The sequence below is a fragment of the Salvelinus fontinalis genome, chromosome 25 (genome assembly GCF_029448725.1).
Source record: "Salvelinus fontinalis isolate EN_2023a chromosome 25, ASM2944872v1, whole genome shotgun sequence".
Lineage (NCBI taxonomy): Eukaryota > Metazoa > Chordata > Actinopteri > Salmoniformes > Salmonidae > Salvelinus > Salvelinus fontinalis.
In genome coordinates this window covers 42,409,308-42,434,201 of record NC_074689.1, presented here as the reverse complement: position 1 = coordinate 42,434,201, position 24,894 = coordinate 42,409,308, and the positions used below count along the sequence as shown (strand labels likewise).

The window sequence follows — 24,894 nt, the reverse complement described above, 5'->3', positions numbered from 1 at the left end:
GATTTAGCACATCTCTGTTTCCTGCTAAGAATTTCAACATTCTGGAAAGTAGGTTTTGGGTCAATGCAAAAATGTAAATTGGAGAAGCTGGGGATTGAACCCAGGACCTCATACATGCAAAGCATGCGCTCTACCACTGAGCTACATCCCCTTTTTGGGAAATATTAAAATGTTTCTTTTTTTGTATTATTTCACCTTTATTTACCCGGAAAGCTTGTGGAGAACAAGTTCTCATTTACAACTACTACCTGGCTAAGATAAAGCAAAGCAGTGCAACACAAACAACAACACAGAGTTACACATTTAGAATAAACAAATGTACAGTCAATTACATAATAGTAGAAAAAAAAGAATGTCTATACATAGTGTTTGCAAATGTCGTGAGGAGGTAAGGCAATAAATAGGCCATAGTAGCGAATGAATTACAATTTAGCAAATTAACACTGGTGTGATAGATGAGCAGATGATGATGTGCAAGTAGAAATACTGGTGTGCAAAAGAGCAGAAAGTAAATAAAAACCAAATGGGGATGTGGTAGGTAGATTGGGTGGGCTATTTACAGATGGGCTATCTACAGCTGCAGTGATCGGTTAGCTGCTCAGATAGCTGATGTTTAAAGTTAGTGAGGGAAATATAAGTCTCCATCCAGCTTCAGCGATTTTTGCAATTCGTTCCAGTCATTGGCAGCAGAGAACTGGAAGGAAAGGCGGCCAAAGGAGGTGTTGGTTTTGGGGATGACCAGTGAGATATACCTGCTGGAGCGCGTGCTACGGGTGGGTGTTGTTATCGTGACCAGTAAGCTGAGATAAGGCGGAGCTTGACCTAGCATAGACTTATAGATGACCTGGAGCCAGTGGGTCTGGCGTGACGAATATGTAACGAGGGCCAGCCGACTAGAGCATACAGGTCGCAGTGGCCATATCAATACAATTAACTGTTTCTTTACACTGTTCTAATGAAAGTACATTTCCATAATAACAGCTATCTTCCGTAAACGTCGAACAAGGATTGAACCCATGTGCTTCAGTTTACAAAAATAGATGACTTAGCACATCTATTTCCTTCTTAGAATGTCAACATTCTGGAAAGTGGGAGTTGTGCAAAAGCTAATTTAACAACTAAATAAACTCAGCAGAGAAGTCGGGCATTAACTTTGGACCGCATACATGTTAAGTATTGGCTCTAACGTAGAGACACATCCCCTTTCTCTAGTAGTTGTGATTACACATTGAAAAACTTGCTTTTTCTACAGTGCTCAAATGAGAGTACATTTCAATGGTATCAGATGTCTTTAATGAAGGCACGGATGGGATTTGAACCCATGATCTTCGGGTTGCGAGACCGACGCCTTACCACTTGGCCACCATGCCTACCTTTTCAAGGATGTATATCAACATTCTGGAAAGTAGTAGTTGTGTAACTGTGAATTTGGCAAACAAATAAATTCAGTGGAGAATCTTGGGATTGAACAGAGGACCTCAAACATATACAGCATGCACTCCCCCTCTGAGCTTCCATCCCATTTCATTTACTGAGAAAATGGAATATTAATTCAATATACTTTTTATATACACCACTCCATTGAAACTACAATGAAATGATAGCAGCAATTCTTAAAACAGTTACGGACAGGGATCGAACACATGAACATCAGTTTTTGAAAATTATGTCATAAAAGTTGGCAACCATGCCACTTCTGTTCTATAAATGTGCGAACAGGGATTGAAAGCATGTTCTTCAGATTACAAGACCAAATGATTTAGCACATCTCTGTTTCCTGCTAAGAATTTCAACATTCTGGAAAGTAGGTTTTGGGTCAATGCAAAAATGTAAATTGGAGAAGCTGGGGATTGAACCCAGGACCTCATACATGCAAAGCATGCGCTCTACCACTGAGCTACATCCCCTTTTTGGGAAATATTAAAATGTTTCTTTTTTTGTATTATTTCACCTTTATTTACCCGGAAAGCTTGTGGAGAACAAGTTCTCATTTACAACTACTACCTGGCTAAGATAAAGCAAAGCAGTGCAACACAAACAACAACACAGAGTTACACATTTAGAATAAACAAATGTACAGTCAATTACATAATAGTAGAAAAAAAAGAATGTCTATACATAGTGTTTGCAAATGTCGTGAGGAGGTAAGGCAATAAATAGGCCATAGTAGCGAATGAATTACAATTTAGCAAATTAACACTGGTGTGATAGATGAGCAGATGATGATGTGCAAGTAGAAATACTGGTGTGCAAAAGAGCAGAAAGTAAATAAAAACCAAATGGGGATGTGGTAGGTAGATTGGGTGGGCTATTTACAGATGGGCTATCTACAGCTGCAGTGATCGGTTAGCTGCTCAGATAGCTGATGTTTAAAGTTAGTGAGGGAAATATAAGTCTCCATCCAGCTTCAGCGATTTTTGCAATTCGTTCCAGTCATTGGCAGCAGAGAACTGGAAGGAAAGGCGGCCAAAGGAGGTGTTGGTTTTGGGGATGACCAGTGAGATATACCTGCTGGAGCGCGTGCTACGGGTGGGTGTTGTTATCGTGACCAGTAAGCTGAGATAAGGCGGAGCTTGACCTAGCATAGACTTATAGATGACCTGGAGCCAGTGGGTCTGGCGTGACGAATATGTAACGAGGGCCAGCCGACTAGAGCATACAGGTCGCAGTGGCCATATCAATACAATTAACTGTTTCTTTACACTGTTCTAATGAAAGTACATTTCCATAATAACAGCTATCTTCCGTAAACGTCGAACAAGGATTGAACCCATGTGCTTCAGTTTACAAAAATAGATGACTTAGCACATCTATTTCCTTCTTAGAATGTCAACATTCTGGAAAGTGGGAGTTGTGCAAAAGCTAATTTAACAACTAAATAAACTCAGCAGAGAAGTCGGGCATTAACTTTGGACCGCATACATGTTAAGTATTGGCTCTAACGTAGAGACACATCCCCTTTCTCTAGTAGTTGTGATTACACATTGAAAAACTAGCTTTTTCTACAGTGCTCAAATGAGAGTACATTTCAATGGTATCAGATGTCTTTAATGAAGGCACGGATGGGATTTGAACCCATGATTTTCGGGTTGCGAGACCGACGCCTTACCACTTGGCCACCATGCCTACCTTTTCAAGGATGTATATCAACATTCTGGAAAGTAGTAGTTGTGTAACTGTGAATTTGGCAAACAAATAAATTCAGTGGAGAATCTTGGGATTGAACAGAGGACCTCAAACATATACAGCATGCACTCCCCCTCTGAGCTTCCATCCCATTTCATTTACTGAGAAAATGGAATATTAATTCAATATACTTTTTATATACACCACTCCATTGAAACTACAATGAAATGATAGCAGCAATTCTTAAAACAGTTACGGACAGGGATCGAACACATGAACATCAGTTTTTGAAAATTATGTCATAAAAGTTGGCAACCATGCCACTTCTGTTCTATAAATGTGCGAACAGGGATTGAAAGCATGTTCTTCAGATTACAAGACCAAATGATTTAGCACATCTCTGTTTCCTGCTAAGAATTTCAACATTCTGGAAAGTAGGTTTTGGGTCAATGCAAAAATGTAAATTGGAGAAGCTGGGGATTGAACCCAGGACCTCATACATGCAAAGCATGCGCTCTACCACTGAGCTACATCCCCTTTTTGGGAAATATTAAAATGTTTCTTTTTTTGTATTATTTCACCTTTATTTACCCGGAAAGCTTGTGGAGAACAAGTTCTCATTTACAACTACTACCTGGCTAAGATAAAGCAAAGCAGTGCAACACAAACAACAACACAGAGTTACACATTTAGAATAAACAAATGTACAGTCAATTACATAATAGTAGAAAAAAAAGAATGTCTATACATAGTGTTTGCAAATGTCGTGAGGAGGTAAGGCAATAAATAGGCCATAGTAGCGAATGAATTACAATTTAGCAAATTAACACTGGTGTGATAGATGAGCAGATGATGATGTGCAAGTAGAAATACTGGTGTGCAAAAGAGCAGAAAGTAAATAAAAACCAAATGGGGATGAGGTAGGTAGATTGGGTGGGCTATTTACAGATGGGCTATCTACAGCTGCAGTGATCGGTTAGCTGCTCAGATAGCTGATGTTTAAAGTTAGTGAGGGAAATATAAGTCTCCATCCAGCTTCAGCGATTTTTGCAATTCGTTCCAGTCATTGGCAGCAGAGAACTGGAAGGAAAGGCGGCCAAAGGAGGTGTTGGTTTTGGGGATGACCAGTGAGATATACCTGCTGGAGCGCGTGCTACGGGTGGGTGTTGTTATCGTGACCAGTAAGCTGAGATAAGGCGGAGCTTGACCTAGCATAGACTTATAGATGACCTGGAGCCAGTGGGTCTGGCGTGACGAATATGTAACGAGGGCCAGCCGACTAGAGCATACAGGTCGCAGTGGCCATATCAATACAATTAACTGTTTCTTTACACTGTTCTAATGAAAGTACATTTCCATAATAACAGCTATCTTCCGTAAACGTCGAACAAGGATTGAACCCATGTGCTTCAGTTTACAAAAATAGATGACTTAGCACATCTATTTCCTTCTTAGAATGTCAACATTCTGGAAAGTGGGAGTTGTGCAAAAGCTAATTTAACAACTAAATAAACTCAGCAGAGAAGTCGGGCATTAACTTTGGACCGCATACATGTTAAGTATTGGCTCTAACGTAGAGACACATCCCCTTTCTCTAGTAGTTGTGATTACACATTGAAAAACTAGCTTTTTCTACAGTGCTCAAATGAGAGTACATTTCAATGGTATCAGATGTCTTTAATGAAGGCACGGATGGGATTTGAACCCATGATTTTCGGGTTGCGAGACCGACGCCTTACCACTTGGCCACCATGCCTACCTTTTCAAGGATGTATATCAACATTCTGGAAAGTAGTAGTTGTGTAACTGTGAATTTGGCAAACAAATAAATTCAGTGGAGAATCTTGGGATTGAACAGAGGACCTCAAACATATACAGCATGCACTCCCCCTCTGAGCTTCCATCCCATTTCATTTACTGAGAAAATGGAATATTAATTCAATATACTTTTTATATACACCACTCCATTGAAACTACAATGAAATGATAGCAGCAATTCTTAAAACAGTTACGGACAGGGATCGAACACATGAACATCAGTTTTTGAAAATTATGTCATAAAAGTTGGCAACCATGCCACTTCTGTTCTATAAATGTGCGAACAGGGATTGAAAGCATGTTCTTCAGATTACAAGACCAAATGATTTAGCACATCTCTGTTTCCTGCTAAGAATTTCAACATTCTGGAAAGTAGGTTTTGGGTCAATGCAAAAATGTAAATTGGAGAAGCTGGGGATTGAACCCAGGACCTCATACATGCAAAGCATGCGCTCTACCACTGAGCTACATCCCCTTTTTGGGAAATATTAAAATGTTTCTTTTTTTGTATTATTTCACCTTTATTTACCCGGAAAGCTTGTGGAGAACAAGTTCTCATTTACAACTACTACCTGGCTAAGATAAAGCAAAGCAGTGCAACACAAACAACAACACAGAGTTACACATTTAGAATAAACAAATGTACAGTCAATTACATAATAGTAGAAAAAAAAGAATGTCTATACATAGTGTTTGCAAATGTCGTGAGGAGGTAAGGCAATAAATAGGCCATAGTAGCGAATGAATTACAATTTAGCAAATTAACACTGGTGTGATAGATGAGCAGATGATGATGTGCAAGTAGAAATACTGGTGTGCAAAAGAGCAGAAAGTAAATAAAAACCAAATGGGGATGAGGTAGGTAGATTGGGTGGGCTATTTACAGATGGGCTATCTACAGCTGCAGTGATCGGTTAGCTGCTCAGATAGCTGATGTTTAAAGTTAGTGAGGGAAATATAAGTCTCCATCCAGCTTCAGCGATTTTTGCAATTCGTTCCAGTCATTGGCAGCAGAGAACTGGAAGGAAAGGCGGCCAAAGGAGGTGTTGGTTTTGGGGATGACCAGTGAGATATACCTGCTGGAGCGCGTGCTACGGGTGGGTGTTGTTATCGTGACCAGTAAGCTGAGATAAGGCGGAGCTTGACCTAGCATAGACTTATAGATGACCTGGAGCCAGTGGGTCTGGCGTGACGAATATGTAACGAGGGCCAGCCGACTAGAGCATACAGGTCGCAGTGGCCATATCAATACAATTAACTGTTTCTTTACACTGTTCTAATGAAAGTACATTTCCATAATAACAGCTATCTTCCGTAAACGTCGAACAAGGATTGAACCCATGTGCTTCAGTTTACAAAAATAGATGACTTAGCACATCTATTTCCTTCTTAGAATGTCAACATTCTGGAAAGTGGGAGTTGTGCAAAAGCTAATTTAACAACTAAATAAACTCAGCAGAGAAGTCGGGCATTAACTTTGGACCGCATACATGTTAAGTATTGGCTCTAACGTAGAGACACATCCCCTTTCTCTAGTAGTTGTGATTACACATTGAAAAACTAGCTTTTTCTACAGTGCTCAAATGAGAGTACATTTCAATGGTATCAGATGTCTTTAATGAAGGCACGGATGGGATTTGAACCCATGATTTTCGGGTTGCGAGACCGACGCCTTACCACTTGGCCACCATGCCTACCTTTTCAAGGATGTATATCAACATTCTGGAAAGTAGTAGTTGTGTAACTGTGAATTTGGCAAACAAATAAATTCAGTGGAGAATCTTGGGATTGAACAGAGGACCTCAAACATATACAGCATGCACTCCCCCTCTGAGCTTCCATCCCATTTCATTTACTGAGAAAATGGAATATTAATTCAATATACTTTTTATATACACCACTCCATTGAAACTACAATGAAATGATAGCAGCAATTCTTAAAACAGTTACGGACAGGGATCGAACACATGAACTTCAGTTTTTGAAAATTATGTCATAAAAGTTGGCAACCATGCCACTTCTGTTCTATAAATGTGCGAACAGGGATTGAAAGCATGTTCTTCAGATTACAAGACCAAATGATTTAGCACATCTCTGTTTCCTGCTAAGAATTTCAACATTCTGGAAAGTAGGTTTTAGGTCAATGCAAAAATGTAAATTGGAGAAGCTGGGGATTGAACCCAGGACCTCATACATGCAAAGCATGCGCTCTACCACTGAGCTAAATCCCCTTTTTGGGAAATATGAAAATGTTTCTTTTTTTGTATTATTTCACCTTTATTTACCCGGAAAGCTTGTGGAGAACAAGTTCTCATTTACAACTACTACCTGGCTAAGATAAAGCAAAGCAGTGCAACACAAACAACAACACAGAGTTACACATTTAGAATAAACAAACGTACAGTCAATTACATAATAGTAGAAAAAAAAGAATGTCTATACATAGTGTTTGCAAATGTCGTGAGGAGGTAAGGCAATAAATATGCCATAGTAGCGAATGAATTACAATTTAGCAAATTAACACTGGTGTGATAGATGAGCAGATGATGATGTGCAAGTAGAAATACTGGTGTGCAAAAGAGCAGAAAGTAAATAAAAACCAAATGGGGATGAGGTAGGTAGATTGGGTGGGCTATTTACAGATGGGCTATCTACAGCTGCAGTGATCGGTTAGCTGCTCAGATAGCTGATGTTTAAAGTTAGTGAGGGAAATATAAGTCTCCATCCAGCTTCAGCGATTTTTGCAATTCGTTCCAGTCATTGGCAGCAGAGAACTGGAAGGAAAGGCGGCCAAAGGAGGTGTTGGTTTTGGGGATGACCAGTGAGATATACCTGCTGGAGCGCGTGCTACGGGTGGGTGTTGTTATCGTGACCAGTAAGCTGAGATAAGGCGGAGCTTGACCTAGCATAGACTTATAGATGACCTGGAGCCAGTGGGTCTGGCGTGACGAATATGTAACGAGGGCCAGCCGACTAGAGCATACAGGTCGCAGTGGCCATATCAATACAATTAACTGTTTCTTTACACTGTTCTAATGAAAGTACATTTCCATAATAACAGCTATCTTCCGTAAACATCGAACAAGGATTGAACCCATGTGCTTCAGTTTACAAAAATAGATGACTTAGCACATCTATTTCCTTCTTAGAATGTCAACATTCTGGAAAGTGGGAGTTGTGCAAAAGCTAATTTAACAACTAAATAGACTCAGCAGAGAAGTCGGGCATTAATTTTGGACCGCATACATGTTAAGTATTGGCTCTAACGTAGAGACACATCCCCTTTCTCTAGTAGTTGTGATGCCACATTGAACAACTTGCTTTTTCTACAGTGCTCCAATGAGAGTACATTTCAATGGTATCAGATGTCTTTCATGAAGGCACGGATGGGATTTGAACCCATGATCTTCGGTTTACGAGACCGACGCCTTACCACTTGGCCACCATGCCTACCTTTTCAAGGATGTATATCAACATTCTGGAAAGTAGTAGTTGTGTAACTGTGAATTTGGCAAACAAATAAATTCAGTGGAGAATCTTGGGATTGAACAGAGGACCTCAAACATATACAGCATGCACTCCCCCTCTGAGCTTCCATCCCATTTCATTTACTGAGAAAATTGAATATTAATTCAATATACTTTTTATATACACCACTCCATTGAAACTACAATGAAATGATAGCAGCAATTCTTAAAACAGTTACGGACAGGGATCGAACACATGAACATCAGTTTTTGAAAATTATGTCATAAAAGTTGGCAACCATGCCACTTCTGTTCTATAAATGTGCGAACAGGGATTGAAAGCATGTTCTTCAGATTACAAGACCAAATGATTTAGCACATCTCTGTTTCCTGCTAAGAATTTCAACATTCTGGAAAGTAGGTTTTGGGTCAATGCAAAAATGTAAATTGGAGAAGCTGGGGATTGAACCCAGGACCTCATACATGCAACGCATGCGCTCTACCACTGAGCTACATCCCCTTTCTGGGAAATATTAAAATGTTTCTTTTTTTGTATTATTTCACCTTTATTTACCCGGAAAGCTTGTGGAGAACAAGTTCTCATTTACAACTACTACCTGGCTAAGATAAAGCAAAGCAGTGCAACACAAACAACAACACAGAGTTACACATTTAGAATAAACAAATGTACAGTCAATTACATAATAGTAGAAAAAAAAGAATGTCTATACATAGTGTTTGCAAATGTCGTGAGGAGGTAAGGCAATAAATAGGCCATAGTAGCGAATGAATTACAATTTAGCAAATTAACACTGGTGTGATAGATGAGCAGATGATGATGTGCAAGTAGAAATACTGGTGTGCAAAAGAGCAGAAAGTAAATAAAAACCAAATGGGGATGAGGTAGGTAGATTGGGTGGGCTATTTACAGATGGGCTATCTACAGCTGCAGTGATCGGTTAGCTGCTCAGATAGCTGATGTTTAAAGTTAGTGAGGGAAATATAAGTCTCCATCCAGCTTCAGCGATTTTTGCAATTCGTTCCAGTCATTGGCAGCAGAGAACTGGAAGGAAAGGCGGCCAAAGGAGGTGTTGGTTTTGGGGATGACCAGTGAGATATACCTGCTGGAGCGCGTGCTACGGGTGGGTGTTGTTATCGTGACCAGTAAGCTGAGATAAGGCGGAGCTTGACCTAGCATAGACTTATAGATGACCTGGAGCCAGTGGGTCTGGCGTGACGAATATGTAACGAGGGCCAGCCGACTAGAGCATACAGGTCGCAGTGGCCATATCAATACAATTAACTCTTTCTTTACACTGTTCTAATGAAAGTACATTTCCATAATAACAGCTATCTTCCGTAAACATCGAACAAGGATTGAACCCATGTGCTTCAGTTTACAAAAAAAGATGACTTAACACATCTATTTCCTTCTTAGAATGTCAACATTCTGGAAAGTGGGAGTTGTGCAAAAGCTAATTTAACAACTAAATAGACTCAGCAGAGAAGTCGGGGATTAACTTTGGACTGCATACATGTTAAGTATTGGCTCTAACGTAGAGACACATCCCCTTTCTCTAGTAGTTGTGATGCCACATTGAACAACTTGCTTTTTCCACAGTGCTCCAATGAGAGTACATTTCAATGGTATCAGATGTCTTTCATGAAGGCACGGATGGGATTTGAACCCATGATCTTCGGTTTACGAGACCGACGCCTTACCACTTGGCCACCATGCCTACCTTTTCAAGGATGTATATCAACATTCTGGAAAGTAGTAGTTGTGTAACTGTGAATTTGGCAAACAAATAAATTCAGTGGAGAATCTTGGGATTGAACAGAGGACCTCAAACATATACAGCATGCACTCCCCCTCTGAGCTTCCATCCCATTTCATTTACTGAGAAAATGGAATATTAATTCAATATACTTTTTATATACACCACTCCATTGAAACTACAATGAAATGATAGCAGCAATTCTTAAAACAGTTACGGACAGGGATCGAACACATGAACATCAGTTTTTGAAAATTATGTCATAACAGTTGGCAACCATGCCACTTCTGTTCTATAAATGTGCGAACAGGGATTGAAAGCATGTTCTTCAGATTACAAGACCAAATGATTTAGCACATCTCTGTTTCCTGCTAAGAATTTCAACATTCTGGAAAGTAGGTTTTGGGTCAATGCAAAAATGTAAATTGGAGAAGCTGGGGATTGAACCCAGGACCTCATACATGCAAAGCATGCGCTCTACCAGTGAGCTACATCCCCTTTTTGGGAAATATTAAAATGTTTCTTTTTTTGTATTATTTCACCTTTATTTACCCGGAAAGCTTGTGGAGAACAAGTTCTCATTTACAACTACTACCTGGCTAAGATAAAGCAAAGCAGTGCAACACAAACAACAACACAGAGTTACACATTTAGAATAAACAAACGTACAGTCAATTACATAATAGTAGAAAAAAAAGAATGTCTATACATAGTGTTTGCAAATGTCGTGAGGAGGTAAGGCAATAAATAGGCCATAGTAGCGAATGAATTACAATTTAGCAAATTAACACTGGTGTGATAGATGAGCAGATGATGATGTGCAAGTAGAAATACTGGTGTGCAAAAGAGCAGAAAGTAAATAAAAACCAAATGGGGATGAGGTAGGTAGATTGGGTGGGCTATTTACAGATGGGCTATCTACAGCTGCAGTGATCGGTTAGCTGCTCAGATAGCTGATGTTTAAAGTTAGTGAGGGAAATATAAGTCTCCATCCAGCTTCAGCGATTTTTGCAATTCGTTCCAGTCATTGGCAGCAGAGAACTGGAAGGAAAGGCGGCCAAAGGAGGTGTTGGTTTTGGGGATGACCAGTGAGATATACCTGCTGGAGCGCGTGCTACGGGTGGGTGTTGTTATCGTGACCAGTAAGCTGAGATAAGGCGGAGCTTGACCTAGCATAGACTTATAGATGACCTGGAGCCAGTGGGTCTGGCGTGACGAATATGTAACGAGGGCCAGCCGACTAGAGCATACAGGTCGCAGTGGCCATATCAATACAATTAACTCTTTCTTTACACTGTTCTAATGAAAGTACATTTCCATAATAACAGCTATCTTCCGTAAACATCGAACAAGGATTGAACCCATGTGCTTCAGTTTACAAAAAAAGATGACTTAACACATCTATTTCCTTCTTAGAATGTCAACATTCTGGAAAGTGGGAGTTGTGCAAAAGCTAATTTAACAACTAAATAGACTCAGCAGAGAAGTCGGGGATTAACTTTGGACTGCATACATGTTAAGTATTGGCTCTAACGTAGAGACACATCCCCTTTCTCTAGTAGTTGTGATGCCACATTGAACAACTTGCTTTTTCCACAGTGCTCCAATGAGAGTACATTTCAATGGTATCAGATGTCTTTCATGAAGGCACGGATGGGATTTGAACCCATGATCTTCGGTTTACGAGACCGACGCCTTACCACTTGGCCACCATGCCTACCTTTTCAAGGATGTATATCAACATTCTGGAAAGTAGTAGTTGTGTAACTGTGAATTTGGCAAACAAATAAATTCAGTGGAGAATCTTGGGATTGAACAGAGGACCTCAAACATATACAGCATGCACTCCCCCTCTGAGCTTCCATCCCATTTCATTTACTGAGAAAATGGAATATTAATTCAATATACTTTTTATATACACCACTCCATTGAAACTACAATGAAATGATAGCAGCAATTCTTAAAACAGTTACGGACAGGGATCGAACACATGAACATCAGTTTTTGAAAATTATGTCATAACAGTTGGCAACCATGCCACTTCTGTTCTATAAATGTGCGAACAGGGATTGAAAGCATGTTCTTCAGATTACAAGACCAAATGATTTAGCACATCTCTGTTTCCTGCTAAGAATTTCAACATTCTGGAAAGTAGGTTTTGGGTCAATGCAAAAATGTAAATTGGAGAAGCTGGGGATTGAACCCAGGACCTCATACATGCAAAGCATGCGCTCTACCAGTGAGCTACATCCCCTTTTTGGGAAATATTAAAATGTTTCTTTTTTTGTATTATTTCACCTTTATTTACCCGGAAAGCTTGTGGAGAACAAGTTCTCATTTACAACTACTACCTGGCTAAGATAAAGCAAAGCAGTGCAACACAAACAACAACACAGAGTTACACATTTAGAATAAACAAACGTACAGTCAATTACATAATAGTAGAAAAAAAAGAATGTCTATACATAGTGTTTGCAAATGTCGTGAGGAGGTAAGGCAATAAATATGCCATGGTAGCGAATGAATTACAATTTAGCAAATTAACACTGGTGTGATAGATGAGCAGATGATGATGTGCAAGTAGAAATACTGGTGTGCAAAAGAGCAGAAAGTAAATAAAAACCAAATGGGGATGAGGTAGGTAGATTGGGTGGGCTATTTACAGATGGGCTATCTACAGCTGCAGTGATCGGTTAGCTGCTCAGATAGCTGATGTTTAAAGTTAGTGAGGGAAATATAAGTCTCCATCCAGCTTCAGCGATTTTTGCAATTCGTTCCAGTCATTGGCAGCAGAGAACTGGAAGGAAAGGCGGCCAAAGGAGGTGTTGGTTTTGGGGATGACCAGTGAGATATACCTGCTGGAGCGCGTGCTACGGGTGGGTGTTGTTATCGTGACCAGTAAGCTGAGATAAGGCGGAGCTTGACCTAGCATAGACTTATAGATGACCTGGAGCCAGTGGGTCTGGCGTGACGAATATGTAACGAGGGCCAGCCGACTAGAGCATACAGGTCGCAGTGGCCATATCAATACAATTAACTGTTTCTTTACACTGTTCTAATGAAAGTACATTTCCATAATAACAGCTATCTTCCGTAAACGTCGAACAAGGATTGAACCCATGTGCTTCAGTTTACAAAAATAGATGACTTAGCACATCGATTTCCTTCTTAGAATGTCAACATTCTGGAAAGTGGGAGTTGTGCAAAAGCTAATTTAACAACTAAATAGACTCAGCAGAGAAGTCGGGCATTAACTTTGGACCGCATACATGTTAAGTATTGGCTCTAACGTAGAGACACATCCCCTTTCTCTAGTAGTTGTGATAACACATTGAAAAACTTGCTTTTTCTACAGTGCTCCAATGAGAGTACATTTCAATGGCATCAGATGTCTTTAATGAAGGCACGGATGGGATTTGAACCCATGATCTCCGGTTTACGAGACCGACGCCTTACCACTTGGCCACCATGCCTACATTTTCAAGGATGTATATCAACATTCTGGAAAGTAGTAGTTGTGTAACTGTGAATTTGGCAAACAAATAAATTCAGTGGAGAATCTTGGGATTGAACAGAGGACCTCAAACATATACAGCATGCACTCCCCCTCTGAGCTTCCATCCCATTTCATTTACTGAGAAAATGGAATATTAATTCAATATACTTTTTATATACACCACTCCATTGAAACTACAATGAAATGATAACAGCAATTCTTAAAACAGTTACGGACAGGGATCGAACACATGAACTTCAGTTTTTGAAAATTATGTCATAAAAGTTGGCAACCATGCCACTTCTGTTCTATAAATGTGCGAACAGGGATTGAAAGCATGTTCTTCAGATTACAAGACCAAATGATTTAGCACATCTCTGTTTCCTGCTAAGAATTTCAACATTCTGGAAAGTAGGTTTTGGGTCAATGCAAAAATGTAAATTGGACAAGCTGGGGATTGAACCCAGGACCTCATACATGCAAAGCATGCGCTCTACCACTGAGCTACATCCCCTTTCTGGGAAATATTAAAATGTTTCTTTTTTTGTATTATTTCACCTTTATTTACCCGGAAAGCTTGTGGAGAACAAGTTCTCATTTACAACTACTACCTGGCTAAGATAAAGCAAAGCAGTGCAACACAAACAACAACACAGAGTTACACATTTAGAATAAACAAATGTACAGTCAATTACATAATAGTAGAAAAAAAAGAATGTCTATACATAGTGTTTGCAAATGTCGTGAGGAGGTAAGGCAATAAATAGGCCATAGTAGCGAATGAATTACAATTTAGCAAATTAACACTGGTGTGATAGATGAGCAGATGATGATGTGCAAGTAGAAATACTGGTGTGCAAAAGAGCAGAAAGTAAATAAAAACCAAATGGGGATGAGGTAGGTAGATTGGGTGGGCTATTTACAGATGGGCTATCTACAGCTGCAGTGATCGGTTAGCTGCTCAGATAGCTGATGTTTAAAGTTAGTGAGGGAAATATAAGTCTCCATCCAGCTTCAGCGATTTTTGCAATTCGTTCCAGTCATTGGCAGCAGAGAACTGGAAGGAAAGGCGGCCAAAGGAGGTGTTGGTTTTGGGGATGACCAGTGAGATATACCTGCTGGAGCGCGTGCTACGGGTGGGTGTTGTTATCGTGACCAGTAAGCTGAGATAAGGCGGAGCTTGACCTAGCATAGACTTATAGATGACCTGGAGCCAGTGGGTCTGGCGTGACGAATATGTAACGAGGGCCAGCCGACTAGAGCATACAGGTCGCAGTGGCCATATCAATACAATTAACTGTTTCTTTACACTGTTCTAATGAAAGTACATTTCCATAATAACAGCTATCTTCCGTAAACGTCGAACAAGGATTGAACCCATGTGCTTCAGTTTACAAAAATAGATGACTTAGCACATCTATTTCCTTCTTAGAATGTCAACATTCTGGAAAGTGGGAGTTGTGCATAAGCTAATTTAACAACTAAATAGACTCAGCAGAGAAGTCGGGCATTAACTTTGGACCGCATACATGTTAAGTATTGGCTCTAACGTAGAGACATATCCCCTTTCTCTAGTAGTTGTGATAACAAACTGAAAAACTTGCTTTTTCTACAGTGTTCCAATGAGAGTACATTTCAATGGCATCAGATGTCTTTAATGAAGGCACGGATGGGATTTGAACCCATGATCTCCGGTTTACGAGACCGACGCCTTACCACTTGGCCACCATGCCTACATTTTCAAGGATGTATATCAACATTCTGGAAAGTAGTAGTTGTGTAACTGTGAATTTGGCAAACAAATAAATTCAGTGGAGAATCTTGGGATTGAACAGAGGACCTCAAACATATACAGCATGCACTCCCCCTCTGAGCTTCCATCCCATTTCATTTACTGAGAAAATGGAATATTAATTCAATATACTTTTTATATACACCACTCCATTGAAACTACAATGAAATGATAACAGCAATTCTTAAAACAGTTACGGACAGGGATCGAACACATGAACTTCAGTTTTTGAAAATTATGTCATAAAAGTTGGCAACCATGCCACTTCTGTTCTATAAATGTGCGAACAGGGATTGAAAGCATGTTCTTCAGATTACAAGACCAAATGATTTAGCACATCTCTGTTTCCTGCTAAGAATTTCAACATTCTGGAAAGTAGGTTTTGGGTCAATGCAAAAATGTAAATTGGACAAGCTGGGGATTGAACCCAGGACCTCATACATGCAAAGCATGCGCTCTACCACTGAGCTACATCCCCTTTCTGGGAAATATTAAAATGTTTCTTTTTTTGTATTATTTCACCTTTATTTACCCGGAAAGCTTGTGGAGAACAAGTTCTCATTTACAACTACTACCTGGCTAAGATAAAGCAAAGCAGTGCAACACAAACAACAACACAGAGTTACACATTTAGAATAAACAAATGTACAGTCAATTACATAATAGTAGAAAAAAAAGAATGTCTATACATAGTGTTTGCAAATGTCGTGAGGAGGTAAGGCAATAAATAGGCCATAGTAGCGAATGAATTACAATTTAGCAAATTAACACTGGTGTGATAGATGAGCAGATGATGATGTGCAAGTAGAAATACTGGTGTGCAAAAGAGCAGAAAGTAAATAAAAACCAAATGGGGATGAGGTAGGTAGATTGGGTGGGCTATTTACAGATGGGCTATCTACAGCTGCAGTGATCGGTTAGCTGCTCAGATAGCTGATGTTTAAAGTTAGTGAGGGAAATATAAGTCTCCATCCAGCTTCAGCGATTTTTGCAATGCGTTCCAGTCATTGGCAGCAGAGAACTGGAAGGAAAGGCGGCCAAAGGAGGTGTTGGTTTTGGGGATGACCAGTGAGATATACCTGCTGGAGCGCGTGCTACGGGTGGGTGTTGTTATCGTGACCAGTAAGCTGAGATAAGGCGGAGCTTGACCTAGCATAGACTTATAGATGACCTGGAGCCAGTGGGTCTGGCGTGACGAATATGTAACGAGGGCCAGCCGACTAGAGCATACAGGTCGCAGTGGCCATATCAATACAATTAACTGTTTCTTTACACTGTTCTAATGAAAGTACATTTCCATAATAACAGCTATCTTCCGTAAACGTCGAACAAGGATTGAACCCATGTGCTTCAGTTTACAAAAATAGATGACTTAGCACATCTATTTCCTTCTTAGAATGTCAACATTCTGGAAAGTGGGAGTTGTGCAAAAGCTAATTTAACAACTAAATAGACTCAGCAGAGAAGTCGGGCATTAACTTTGGACCGCATACATGTTAAGTATTGGCTCTAACGTAGAGACATATCCCCTTTCTCTAGTAGTTGTGATAACACATTGAAAAACTTGCTTTTTCTACAGTGCTCCAATGAGAGTACATTTCAATGGCATCAGATGTCTTTAATGAAGGCACGGATGGGATTTGAACCCATGATCTCCGGTTTACGAGACCGACGCCTTACCACTTGGCCACCATGCCTACATTTTCAAGGATGTATATCAACATTCTGGAAAGTAGTAGTTGTGTAACTGTGAATTTGGCAAACAAATAAATTCAGTGGAGAATCTTGGGATTGAACAGAGGACCTCAAACATATACAGCATGCACTCCCCCTCTGAGCTTCCATCCCATTTCATTTACTGAGAAAATGGAATATTAATTCAATATACTTTTTATATACACCACTCCATTGAAACTACAATGAAATGATAACAGCAATTCTTAAAACAGTTACGGACAGGGATCGAACACATGAACTTCAGTTTTTGAAAATTATGTCATAAAAGTTGGCAACCATGCCACTTCTGTTCTATAAATGTGCGAACAGGGATTGAAAGCATGTTCTTCAGATTACAAGACCAAATGATTTAGCACATCTCTGTTTCCTGCTAAGAATTTCAACATTCTAGAAAGTAGGTTTTGGGTCAATGCAAAAATGTAAATTGGAGAAGCTGGGGATTGAACCCAGGACCTCATACATGCAAAGCATGCGCTCTACCACTGAGCTATATCCCCTTTCTGGGAAATATTAAAATGTTTCTTTTTTTGTATTATTTCACCTTTATTTACCCGGAAAGCTTGTGGAGAACAAGTTCTCATTTACAACTACTACCTGGCTAAGATAAAGCAAAGCAGTGCAACACAAACAACAACACAGAGTTACACATTTAGAATAAACAAACGTACAGTCAAATACATAATAGTAGAAAAAAAAGAATGTCTATACATAGTGTTTGCAAATGTCGTGAGGAGGTAAGACAATAAATATGCCATAGTAGCGAATTAATTACAATTTAGCAAATTAACACTGGTGTGATAGATGAGCAGATGATGATGTGCAAGTAGAAATACTGGTGTGCAAAAGAGCAGAAAGTAAATAAAAACCAAATGGGGATGAGGTAGGTAGATTGGGTGGGCTATTTACAGATGGGCTATGTACAGCTGCAGTGATCGGTTAGCTGCTCAGATAGCTGATGTTTAAAGTTAGTGAGGGAAATATAAGTCTCCATCCAGCTTCAGCGATTTTTGCAATTCGTTCCAGTCATTGGCAGCAGAGAACTGGAAGGAAAGGCGGCCAAAGGAGGTGTTGGTTTTGGGGATGACCAGTGAGATATACCTGCTGGAGCGCGTGCTACGGGTGGGTGTTGTTATCGTGACCAGTAAGCTGAGATAAGGCGGAGCTTGACCTAGCATAGACCTATAGATGACCTGGAGCCAGTGGGTCTGGCGTGACGAATATGTAACGAGGGCCAGCCGACTAGAGCATACAGGTCGCAGTGGCCATATCAATACAATTAACTCTTTCTTTACACTGTTCTAATGAAAGTACATTTCCATAATAACAGCTATCTTCCGTAAACGTCGAACAAGGATTGAACCCATGTGCTTCAGTTTACAAAAATAGATGACTTAGCACATCTATTTCCTTCTTAGAATGTCAACATTCTGGAAAGTGGGAGTTGTGCAAAAGCTAATTTAACAACTAAATAGACTCAGCAGAGAAGTCGGGCATTAACTTTGGACCGCATACATGTTAAGTATTGGCTCTAACGTAGAGACACATCCCCTTTCTCTAGTAGTTGTGATAACACATTGAAAAACTTGTTTTTTCTACAGTGCTCCAATGAGAGTACATTTCAATGGTATCAGATGTCTTTCATGAAGGCACGGATGGGATTTGAACCCGTGATCTCCGGTTTACGAGACCGACGCCTTACCACTTGGCCACCATGCCTACATTTTCAAGGATGTATATCAACATTCTGGAAAGTAGTAGTTGTGTAACTGTGAATTTGGCAAACAAATAAATTCAGTGGAGAATCTTGGGATTGAACAGAGGACCTCAAACATATACAGCATGCACTCCCCCTCTGAGGTTCCATCCCATTTCATTTACTGAGAAAATGGAATATTAATTCAATATACTTTTTATATACACCACTCCATTGAAACTACAATGAAATGATAACAGCAATTCTTAAAACAGTTACGGACAGGGATCGAACACATGAACTTCAGTTTTTGAAAATTATGTCATAAAAGTTGGCAACCATGCCACTTCTGTTCTATAAATGTGCGAACAGGGATTGAAAGCATGTTCTTCAGATTACAAGACCAAATGATTTAGCACATCTCTGTTTCCTGCTAAGAATTTCAACATTCTGGAAAGTAGGTTTTGGGTCAATGCAAAAATGTAAATTGGAGAAGCTGGGGATTGAACCCAGGACCTCATACATGCAAAGCATGCAAAGCATGCGCTCTACCACTGAGCTACATCCCCTTTCTGGGAAATATTAAAATGTTTCTTTTTTTGTATTATTTCACCTTTATTTACCCGGAAAGCTTGTGGAGAACAAGTTCTCATTTACAACTACTACCTGGCTAAGATAAAGCAAAGCAGTGCAACACAAACAACAACACAGAGTTACACATTTAGAATAAACAAACGTACAGTCAAATACATAATAGTAGAAAAAAAAGAATGTCTATACATAGTGTTTGCAAATGTCGTGAGGAGATAAGGCAATAAATAGGCCATAGTAGCGAATGAATTACAATTTAGCAAATTAACACTGGTGTGATAGATGAGCAGATGATGATGTGCAAGTAGAAATACTGGTGTGCAAAAGAGCAGAAAGTACATAAAAACCAAATGGGGATGAGGTAGGTAGATTGGGTGGGCTATTTACAGATGGGCTATGTACAGCTGCAGTGATCGGTTAGCTGCTCAGATAGCTGATGTTTAAAGTTAGTGAGGGAAATATAAGTCTCCATCCAGCTTCAGCGATTTTTGCAATTCGTTCCAGTCATTGGCAGCAGAGAACTGGAAGGAAAGGCGGCCAAAGGAGGTGTTGGTTTTGGGGATGACTAGTGAGATATACCTGCTGGAGCGCGTGCTACGGGTGGGTGTTGTTATCGTGACCAGTAAGCTGAGATAAGGCGGAGCTTGACCTAGCATAGACTTATAGATGACCTGGAGCCAGTGGGTCTGGCGTGACGAATATGTAACGAGGGCCAGCCGACTAGAGCATACAGGTCGCAGTGGCCATATCAATACAATTAACTCTTTCTTTACACTGTTCTAATGAAAGTACATTTCCATAATAACAGCTATCTTCCGTAAACGTCGAACAAGGATTGAACCCATGTGCTTCAGTTTACAAAAATAGATGACTTAGCACATCTATTTCCTTCTTAGAATGTCAACATTCTGGAAAGTGGGAGTTGTGCAAAAGCTAATTTAACAACTAAATAGACTCAGCAGAGAAGTCGGGCATTAACTTTGGACCGCATACATGTTAAGTATTGGCTCTAACGTAGAGACACATCCCCTTTCTCTAGTAGTTGTGACAACACATTGAAAAACTTGCTTTTTCTACAGTGCTCCAATGAGAGTACATTTCAATGGCATCAGATGTCTTCAATGAAGGCACGGATGGGATTTGAACCCATGATCTCCGGTTTACGAGACCGACGCCTTACCACTTGGCCACCATGCCTACATTTTCAAGGATGTATATCAACATTCTGGAAAGTAGTAGTTGTGTAACTGTGAATTTGGCAAACAAATAAATTCAGTGGAGAATCTTGGGATTGAACAGAGGACCTCAAACATATACAGCATGCACTCCCCCTCTGAGCTTCCATCCCATTTCATTTACTGAGAAAATGGAATATTAATTCAATATACTTTTTATATACACCACTCCATTGAAACTACAATGAAATGATAGCAGCAATTCTTAAAACAGTTACGGACAGGGATCGAACACATGAACTTCAGTTTTTGAAAATTATGTCATAAAAGTTGGCAACCATGCCACTTCTGTTCTATAAATGTGCGAACAGGGATTGAAAGCATGTTCTTCAGATTACAAGACCAAATGATTTAGCACATCTCTGTTTCCTGCTAAGAATTTCAACATTCTAGAAAGTAGGTTTTGGGTCAATGCAAAAATGTAAATTGGAGAAGCTGGGGATTGAACCCAGGACCTCATACATGCAAAGCATGCGCTCTACCACTGAGCTACATCCCCTTTCTGGGAAATATTAAAATGTTTATGTTTTTGTATTATTTCACCTTTATTTACCCGGAAAGCTTGTGGAGAACAAGTTCTCATTTACAACTACTACCTGGCTAAGATAAAGCAAAGCAGTGCAACACAAACAACAACACAGAGTTACACATTTAGAATAAACAAACGTACAGTCAAATACATAATAGTAGAAAAAAAAGAATGTCTATACATAGTGTTTGCAAATGTCGTGAGGAGATAAGGCAATAAATAGGCCATAGTAGCGAATGAATTACAATTTAGCAAATTAACACTGGTGTGATAGATGAGCAGATGATGATGTGCAAGTAGAAATACTGGTGTGCAAAAGAGCAGAAAGTAAATAAAAACCAAATGGGGATGAGGTAGGTAGATTGGGTGGGCTATTTACAGATGGGCTATGTACAGCTGCAGTGATCGGTTAGCTGCTCAGATAGCTGATGTTTAAAGTTAGTGAGGGAAATATAAGTCTCCATCCAGCTTCAGCGATTTTTGCAATTCGTTCCAGTCATTGGCAGCAGAGAACTGGAAGGAAAGGCGGCCAAAGGAGGTGTTGGTTTTGGGGATGACCAGTGAGATATACCTGCTGGAGCGCGTGCTACGGGTGGGTGTTGTTATCGTGACCAGTAAGCTGAGATAAGGCGGAGCTTGACCTAGCATAGACTTATAGATGACCTGGAGCCAGTGGGTCTGGCGTGACGAATATGTAACGAGGGCCAGCCGACTAGAGCATACAGGTCGCAGTGGCCATATCAATACAATAAACTCTTTCTTTACACTGTTCTAATGAAAGTACATTTCCATAATAACAGCTATCTTCCGTAAACGTCGAACAAGGATTGAACCCATGTGCTTCAGTTTACAAAAACAGATGACTTAGCACATCTATTTCCTTCTTAGAATGTCAACATTCTGGAAAGTGGGAGTTGTGCAAAAGCTAATTTAACAACTAAATAGACTCAGCAGAGAAGTTGGCGATTAACTTTGGACCGCGTGTGTAGCAGTGTGATGTTGTTCCCCTAGATTACGCACCAAATTGCACACAAGGACCAATTCAAATAGGCCAGGTCAAGAGGGGATGTTAATAATCTGATAATAATAATAATAATTCAGTGTATATTTTTATTTAATTACAGCTGCATAGCTAATGTTTTTATTTGGTGTACAAACACTTTTTCATACCAATATTGTACATACAAGTGATTGTAAAAGTTATGTATATTTTGGTTTGGCCCATCGCGGGTTATCTGTATCCCCATACCACTTTATCGTTCTCTTTTGCCTGACCCTCGGCTAGCAAGATATGTTGTCCTTGGCTCCGAAACTGTTTAATATAAAACCGTCATAAGGTTATACAATGTACTGTTTTGCAACCATACGTTTGTTATAGTGTGGACAGTGTAGGAATTTATGTTAACAAGTTTCACAGAGCTCACTGACTGGGGTATCTGTTGTAACTTCTAAGTACTTGTGACAGTGGTTGAGTGAGTGTCCATGTGCTCGCGCAGGTGCCGGAGAGCTGTGGCTGCACCAAGGGTAACTTGTGTGTTGTCTTTTCGTGTGCAGGTATGTATTTTATTTTGTCAGAATTATGTTCTGTATAGTTTTACTTGTATATGCTGTTGTGCAGCGAGTGTGTGCACGCCGCACCTGTTAATTCCTTTTGGCGCTCTTTTGCCTGACCCTCGGCTAGCAAGGTGCCGGAGAGCTGTGACTGCACCAAGGGTAACGTGTGTGTTGTCTCTTCGTGTGCAGGGCAAATAAAAAGATTTCAACGAGCAGACCATCAGTTGTGGCAGCGTCCTAATTAAGAATTACACAACGCAGAACGAACCACAAACATGCATGTTAAGTATTGGCTCTACCGTAGAGACACATCCCCTTACTATAACAGTTGTAATGCCATATTGAAAATCTTGCTTTTCCTACAGTGCTCCAAAGAGAGTACATTTCAATGGTATCAGATGTCTTTCAAATAGGCACAGATGGGATTTGAACCCATGATCTTCGGTTTACGAGACCGACGCCTTACCACTTTGCCTCCATGCCTAACTATACAGTAAAATATATCAACATTCTGGAAAGTAGTAGTTGTGTAAATGTGAATTTGGCACACAAATAAACTCAGTGGAGAATCTTGGGATTGAACAGAGGACCTCAAACATATATAGCATGCACTCCCCCTCTGAGCTTCCATCCCATTTCATTTGCTGAGAAAATGCAATATTAATACAATATACTTTTTATATACACCACTCCATTGAAACTACAATGAAATGATAGCAGCAATTCTTAAAACAGGTACGGACAGGGATCGAACACATGAACTTCAGTTTTTGAAAATTATGCCATAAAAGTTGGCAACCATGCCACTTCTGTTCTATAAATGTGCGAACAGGGATTGAAAGCATGTTCTTCCAATTACAAGACCAAATGATTTAGCACATCTCTGTTTCCTGCTAAGAATTTCAACATTCTGGAAAGTAGGTTATGGGTCAATGCAAATTGGAGAAGCTGGGGATTGAACCCAGGACCTCATACATGCAAAGCATGCGCACTACCACTGAGCTACATCCCCTTTCTGGGAAATTCTAAAATGTTTCTTTTTTTGTATTATTTCACCTTTATTTACCAGGAAAGCTTGTGGTGAACAAGTTCTCATTTACAACTACTACCTGGCTAAGATAAACAAAGCAGTGCAACACAAACAACAACACAGAGTAACACATTTAGAATAAACAAACGTACAGTCAATTACATAATAGTAGAAAAAAAGAATGTCTATACATAGTGTTTGCAAATGTCGTGAGGAGGTAAGGCAATAAATATGCCATAGTAGCGAATGAATTACAATTTAGCAAATTAACACTGGTGTGATAGATGAGCAGATGATGATGTGCAAGTAGAAATACTGGTGTGCAAAAGAGCAGAAAGTAAATAAAAACCAAATGGGGATGAGGTAGGTAGATTGGGTGGGCTATTTACAGATGGGCTATGTACAGCTGCAGTGATCGGTTAGCTGCTCAGATAGCTGATGTTTAAAGTTAGTGAGGGAAATATGAGTCTCCATCCAGCTTCAGCGATTTTTGCAATTCGTTCCAGTCATTGGCAGCAGAGAACTGGAAGGAAAGGCGGCCAAAGGAGGTGTTGGTTTTGGGGATGACCAGTGAGATATACCTGCTGGAGTGCGTGCTACGGGTGGGTGTTGTTATCGTGACCAGTAAGCTGAGATAAGGCGGAGCTTGACCTAGCATAGACTTATAGATGACCTGGAGCCAGTGGGTCTGGCGTGACGAATATGTAACGAGGGCCAGCCGACTAGAGCATACAGGTCGCAGTGGCCATATCAATACAATTAACTGTTTCTTTACACTGTTCTAATGAAAGTACATTTCCATAATAACAGCTATCTTCCGTAAACGTCGAACAAGGATTGAACCCATGTGCTTCAGTTTACAAAAACAGATGACTTAGCACATCTATTTCCTTCTTAGAATGTCAACCTTCTGGAAAGTGGGAGTTGTGCAAAAGCTAATTTAACAAATAAATAGACTCAGCAGAGAAGTCAGGGATTAACTTTGGACCGCATACATGTTAAGTATTGGCTCTAACATAGAGACACATCCCATTTTCTCTAGTAGTTG

The 24,894-nt window shown here is 40.0% G+C and overlaps 18 non-coding genes across 18 annotated transcripts; all 18 read right to left on the bottom strand.

Moving 5' to 3' along the window:
* Positions 1-79: 79 nt before the first annotated feature.
* trnaa-ugc (transfer RNA alanine (anticodon UGC)) lies at positions 80-151 on the bottom strand. The gene has a single exon. It is a non-coding gene; the product is annotated as a tRNA-Ala (tRNA).
* A 1,147-nt stretch (positions 152-1,298) lies between these two features.
* trnaa-cgc (transfer RNA alanine (anticodon CGC)) lies at positions 1,299-1,370 on the bottom strand. Its single transcript has one exon. It is a non-coding gene; the product is annotated as a tRNA-Ala (tRNA).
* A 465-nt stretch (positions 1,371-1,835) lies between these two features.
* Positions 1,836-1,907, bottom strand: trnaa-ugc (transfer RNA alanine (anticodon UGC)). Its single transcript has one exon. It is a non-coding gene; the product is annotated as a tRNA-Ala (tRNA).
* A 1,147-nt stretch (positions 1,908-3,054) lies between these two features.
* On the bottom strand, positions 3,055-3,126 carry trnaa-cgc (transfer RNA alanine (anticodon CGC)). The gene has a single exon. It is a non-coding gene; the product is annotated as a tRNA-Ala (tRNA).
* Positions 3,127-3,591: 465 nt separating this feature from the next.
* trnaa-ugc (transfer RNA alanine (anticodon UGC)) lies at positions 3,592-3,663 on the bottom strand. The gene has a single exon. It is a non-coding gene; the product is annotated as a tRNA-Ala (tRNA).
* Positions 3,664-4,810: 1,147 nt separating this feature from the next.
* trnaa-cgc (transfer RNA alanine (anticodon CGC)) lies at positions 4,811-4,882 on the bottom strand. Its single transcript has one exon. It is a non-coding gene; the product is annotated as a tRNA-Ala (tRNA).
* Positions 4,883-5,347: 465 nt separating this feature from the next.
* trnaa-ugc (transfer RNA alanine (anticodon UGC)) lies at positions 5,348-5,419 on the bottom strand. The gene has a single exon. It is a non-coding gene; the product is annotated as a tRNA-Ala (tRNA).
* Positions 5,420-6,566: 1,147 nt separating this feature from the next.
* Positions 6,567-6,638, bottom strand: trnaa-cgc (transfer RNA alanine (anticodon CGC)). The gene has a single exon. It is a non-coding gene; the product is annotated as a tRNA-Ala (tRNA).
* Positions 6,639-8,322: 1,684 nt separating this feature from the next.
* On the bottom strand, positions 8,323-8,394 carry trnat-cgu (transfer RNA threonine (anticodon CGU)). Its single transcript has one exon. It is a non-coding gene; the product is annotated as a tRNA-Thr (tRNA).
* A 1,684-nt stretch (positions 8,395-10,078) lies between these two features.
* trnat-cgu (transfer RNA threonine (anticodon CGU)) lies at positions 10,079-10,150 on the bottom strand. Its single transcript has one exon. It is a non-coding gene; the product is annotated as a tRNA-Thr (tRNA).
* Positions 10,151-11,834: 1,684 nt separating this feature from the next.
* trnat-cgu (transfer RNA threonine (anticodon CGU)) lies at positions 11,835-11,906 on the bottom strand. Its single transcript has one exon. It is a non-coding gene; the product is annotated as a tRNA-Thr (tRNA).
* A 1,684-nt stretch (positions 11,907-13,590) lies between these two features.
* trnat-cgu (transfer RNA threonine (anticodon CGU)) lies at positions 13,591-13,662 on the bottom strand. The gene has a single exon. It is a non-coding gene; the product is annotated as a tRNA-Thr (tRNA).
* Positions 13,663-15,346: 1,684 nt separating this feature from the next.
* On the bottom strand, positions 15,347-15,418 carry trnat-cgu (transfer RNA threonine (anticodon CGU)). Its single transcript has one exon. It is a non-coding gene; the product is annotated as a tRNA-Thr (tRNA).
* A 1,684-nt stretch (positions 15,419-17,102) lies between these two features.
* On the bottom strand, positions 17,103-17,174 carry trnat-cgu (transfer RNA threonine (anticodon CGU)). The gene has a single exon. It is a non-coding gene; the product is annotated as a tRNA-Thr (tRNA).
* A 1,684-nt stretch (positions 17,175-18,858) lies between these two features.
* On the bottom strand, positions 18,859-18,930 carry trnat-cgu (transfer RNA threonine (anticodon CGU)). The gene has a single exon. It is a non-coding gene; the product is annotated as a tRNA-Thr (tRNA).
* Positions 18,931-20,623: 1,693 nt separating this feature from the next.
* trnat-cgu (transfer RNA threonine (anticodon CGU)) lies at positions 20,624-20,695 on the bottom strand. The gene has a single exon. It is a non-coding gene; the product is annotated as a tRNA-Thr (tRNA).
* Positions 20,696-21,160: 465 nt separating this feature from the next.
* Positions 21,161-21,232, bottom strand: trnaa-ugc (transfer RNA alanine (anticodon UGC)). Its single transcript has one exon. It is a non-coding gene; the product is annotated as a tRNA-Ala (tRNA).
* A 1,995-nt stretch (positions 21,233-23,227) lies between these two features.
* On the bottom strand, positions 23,228-23,299 carry trnat-cgu (transfer RNA threonine (anticodon CGU)). The gene has a single exon. It is a non-coding gene; the product is annotated as a tRNA-Thr (tRNA).
* Positions 23,300-24,894: the final 1,595 nt, after the last annotated feature.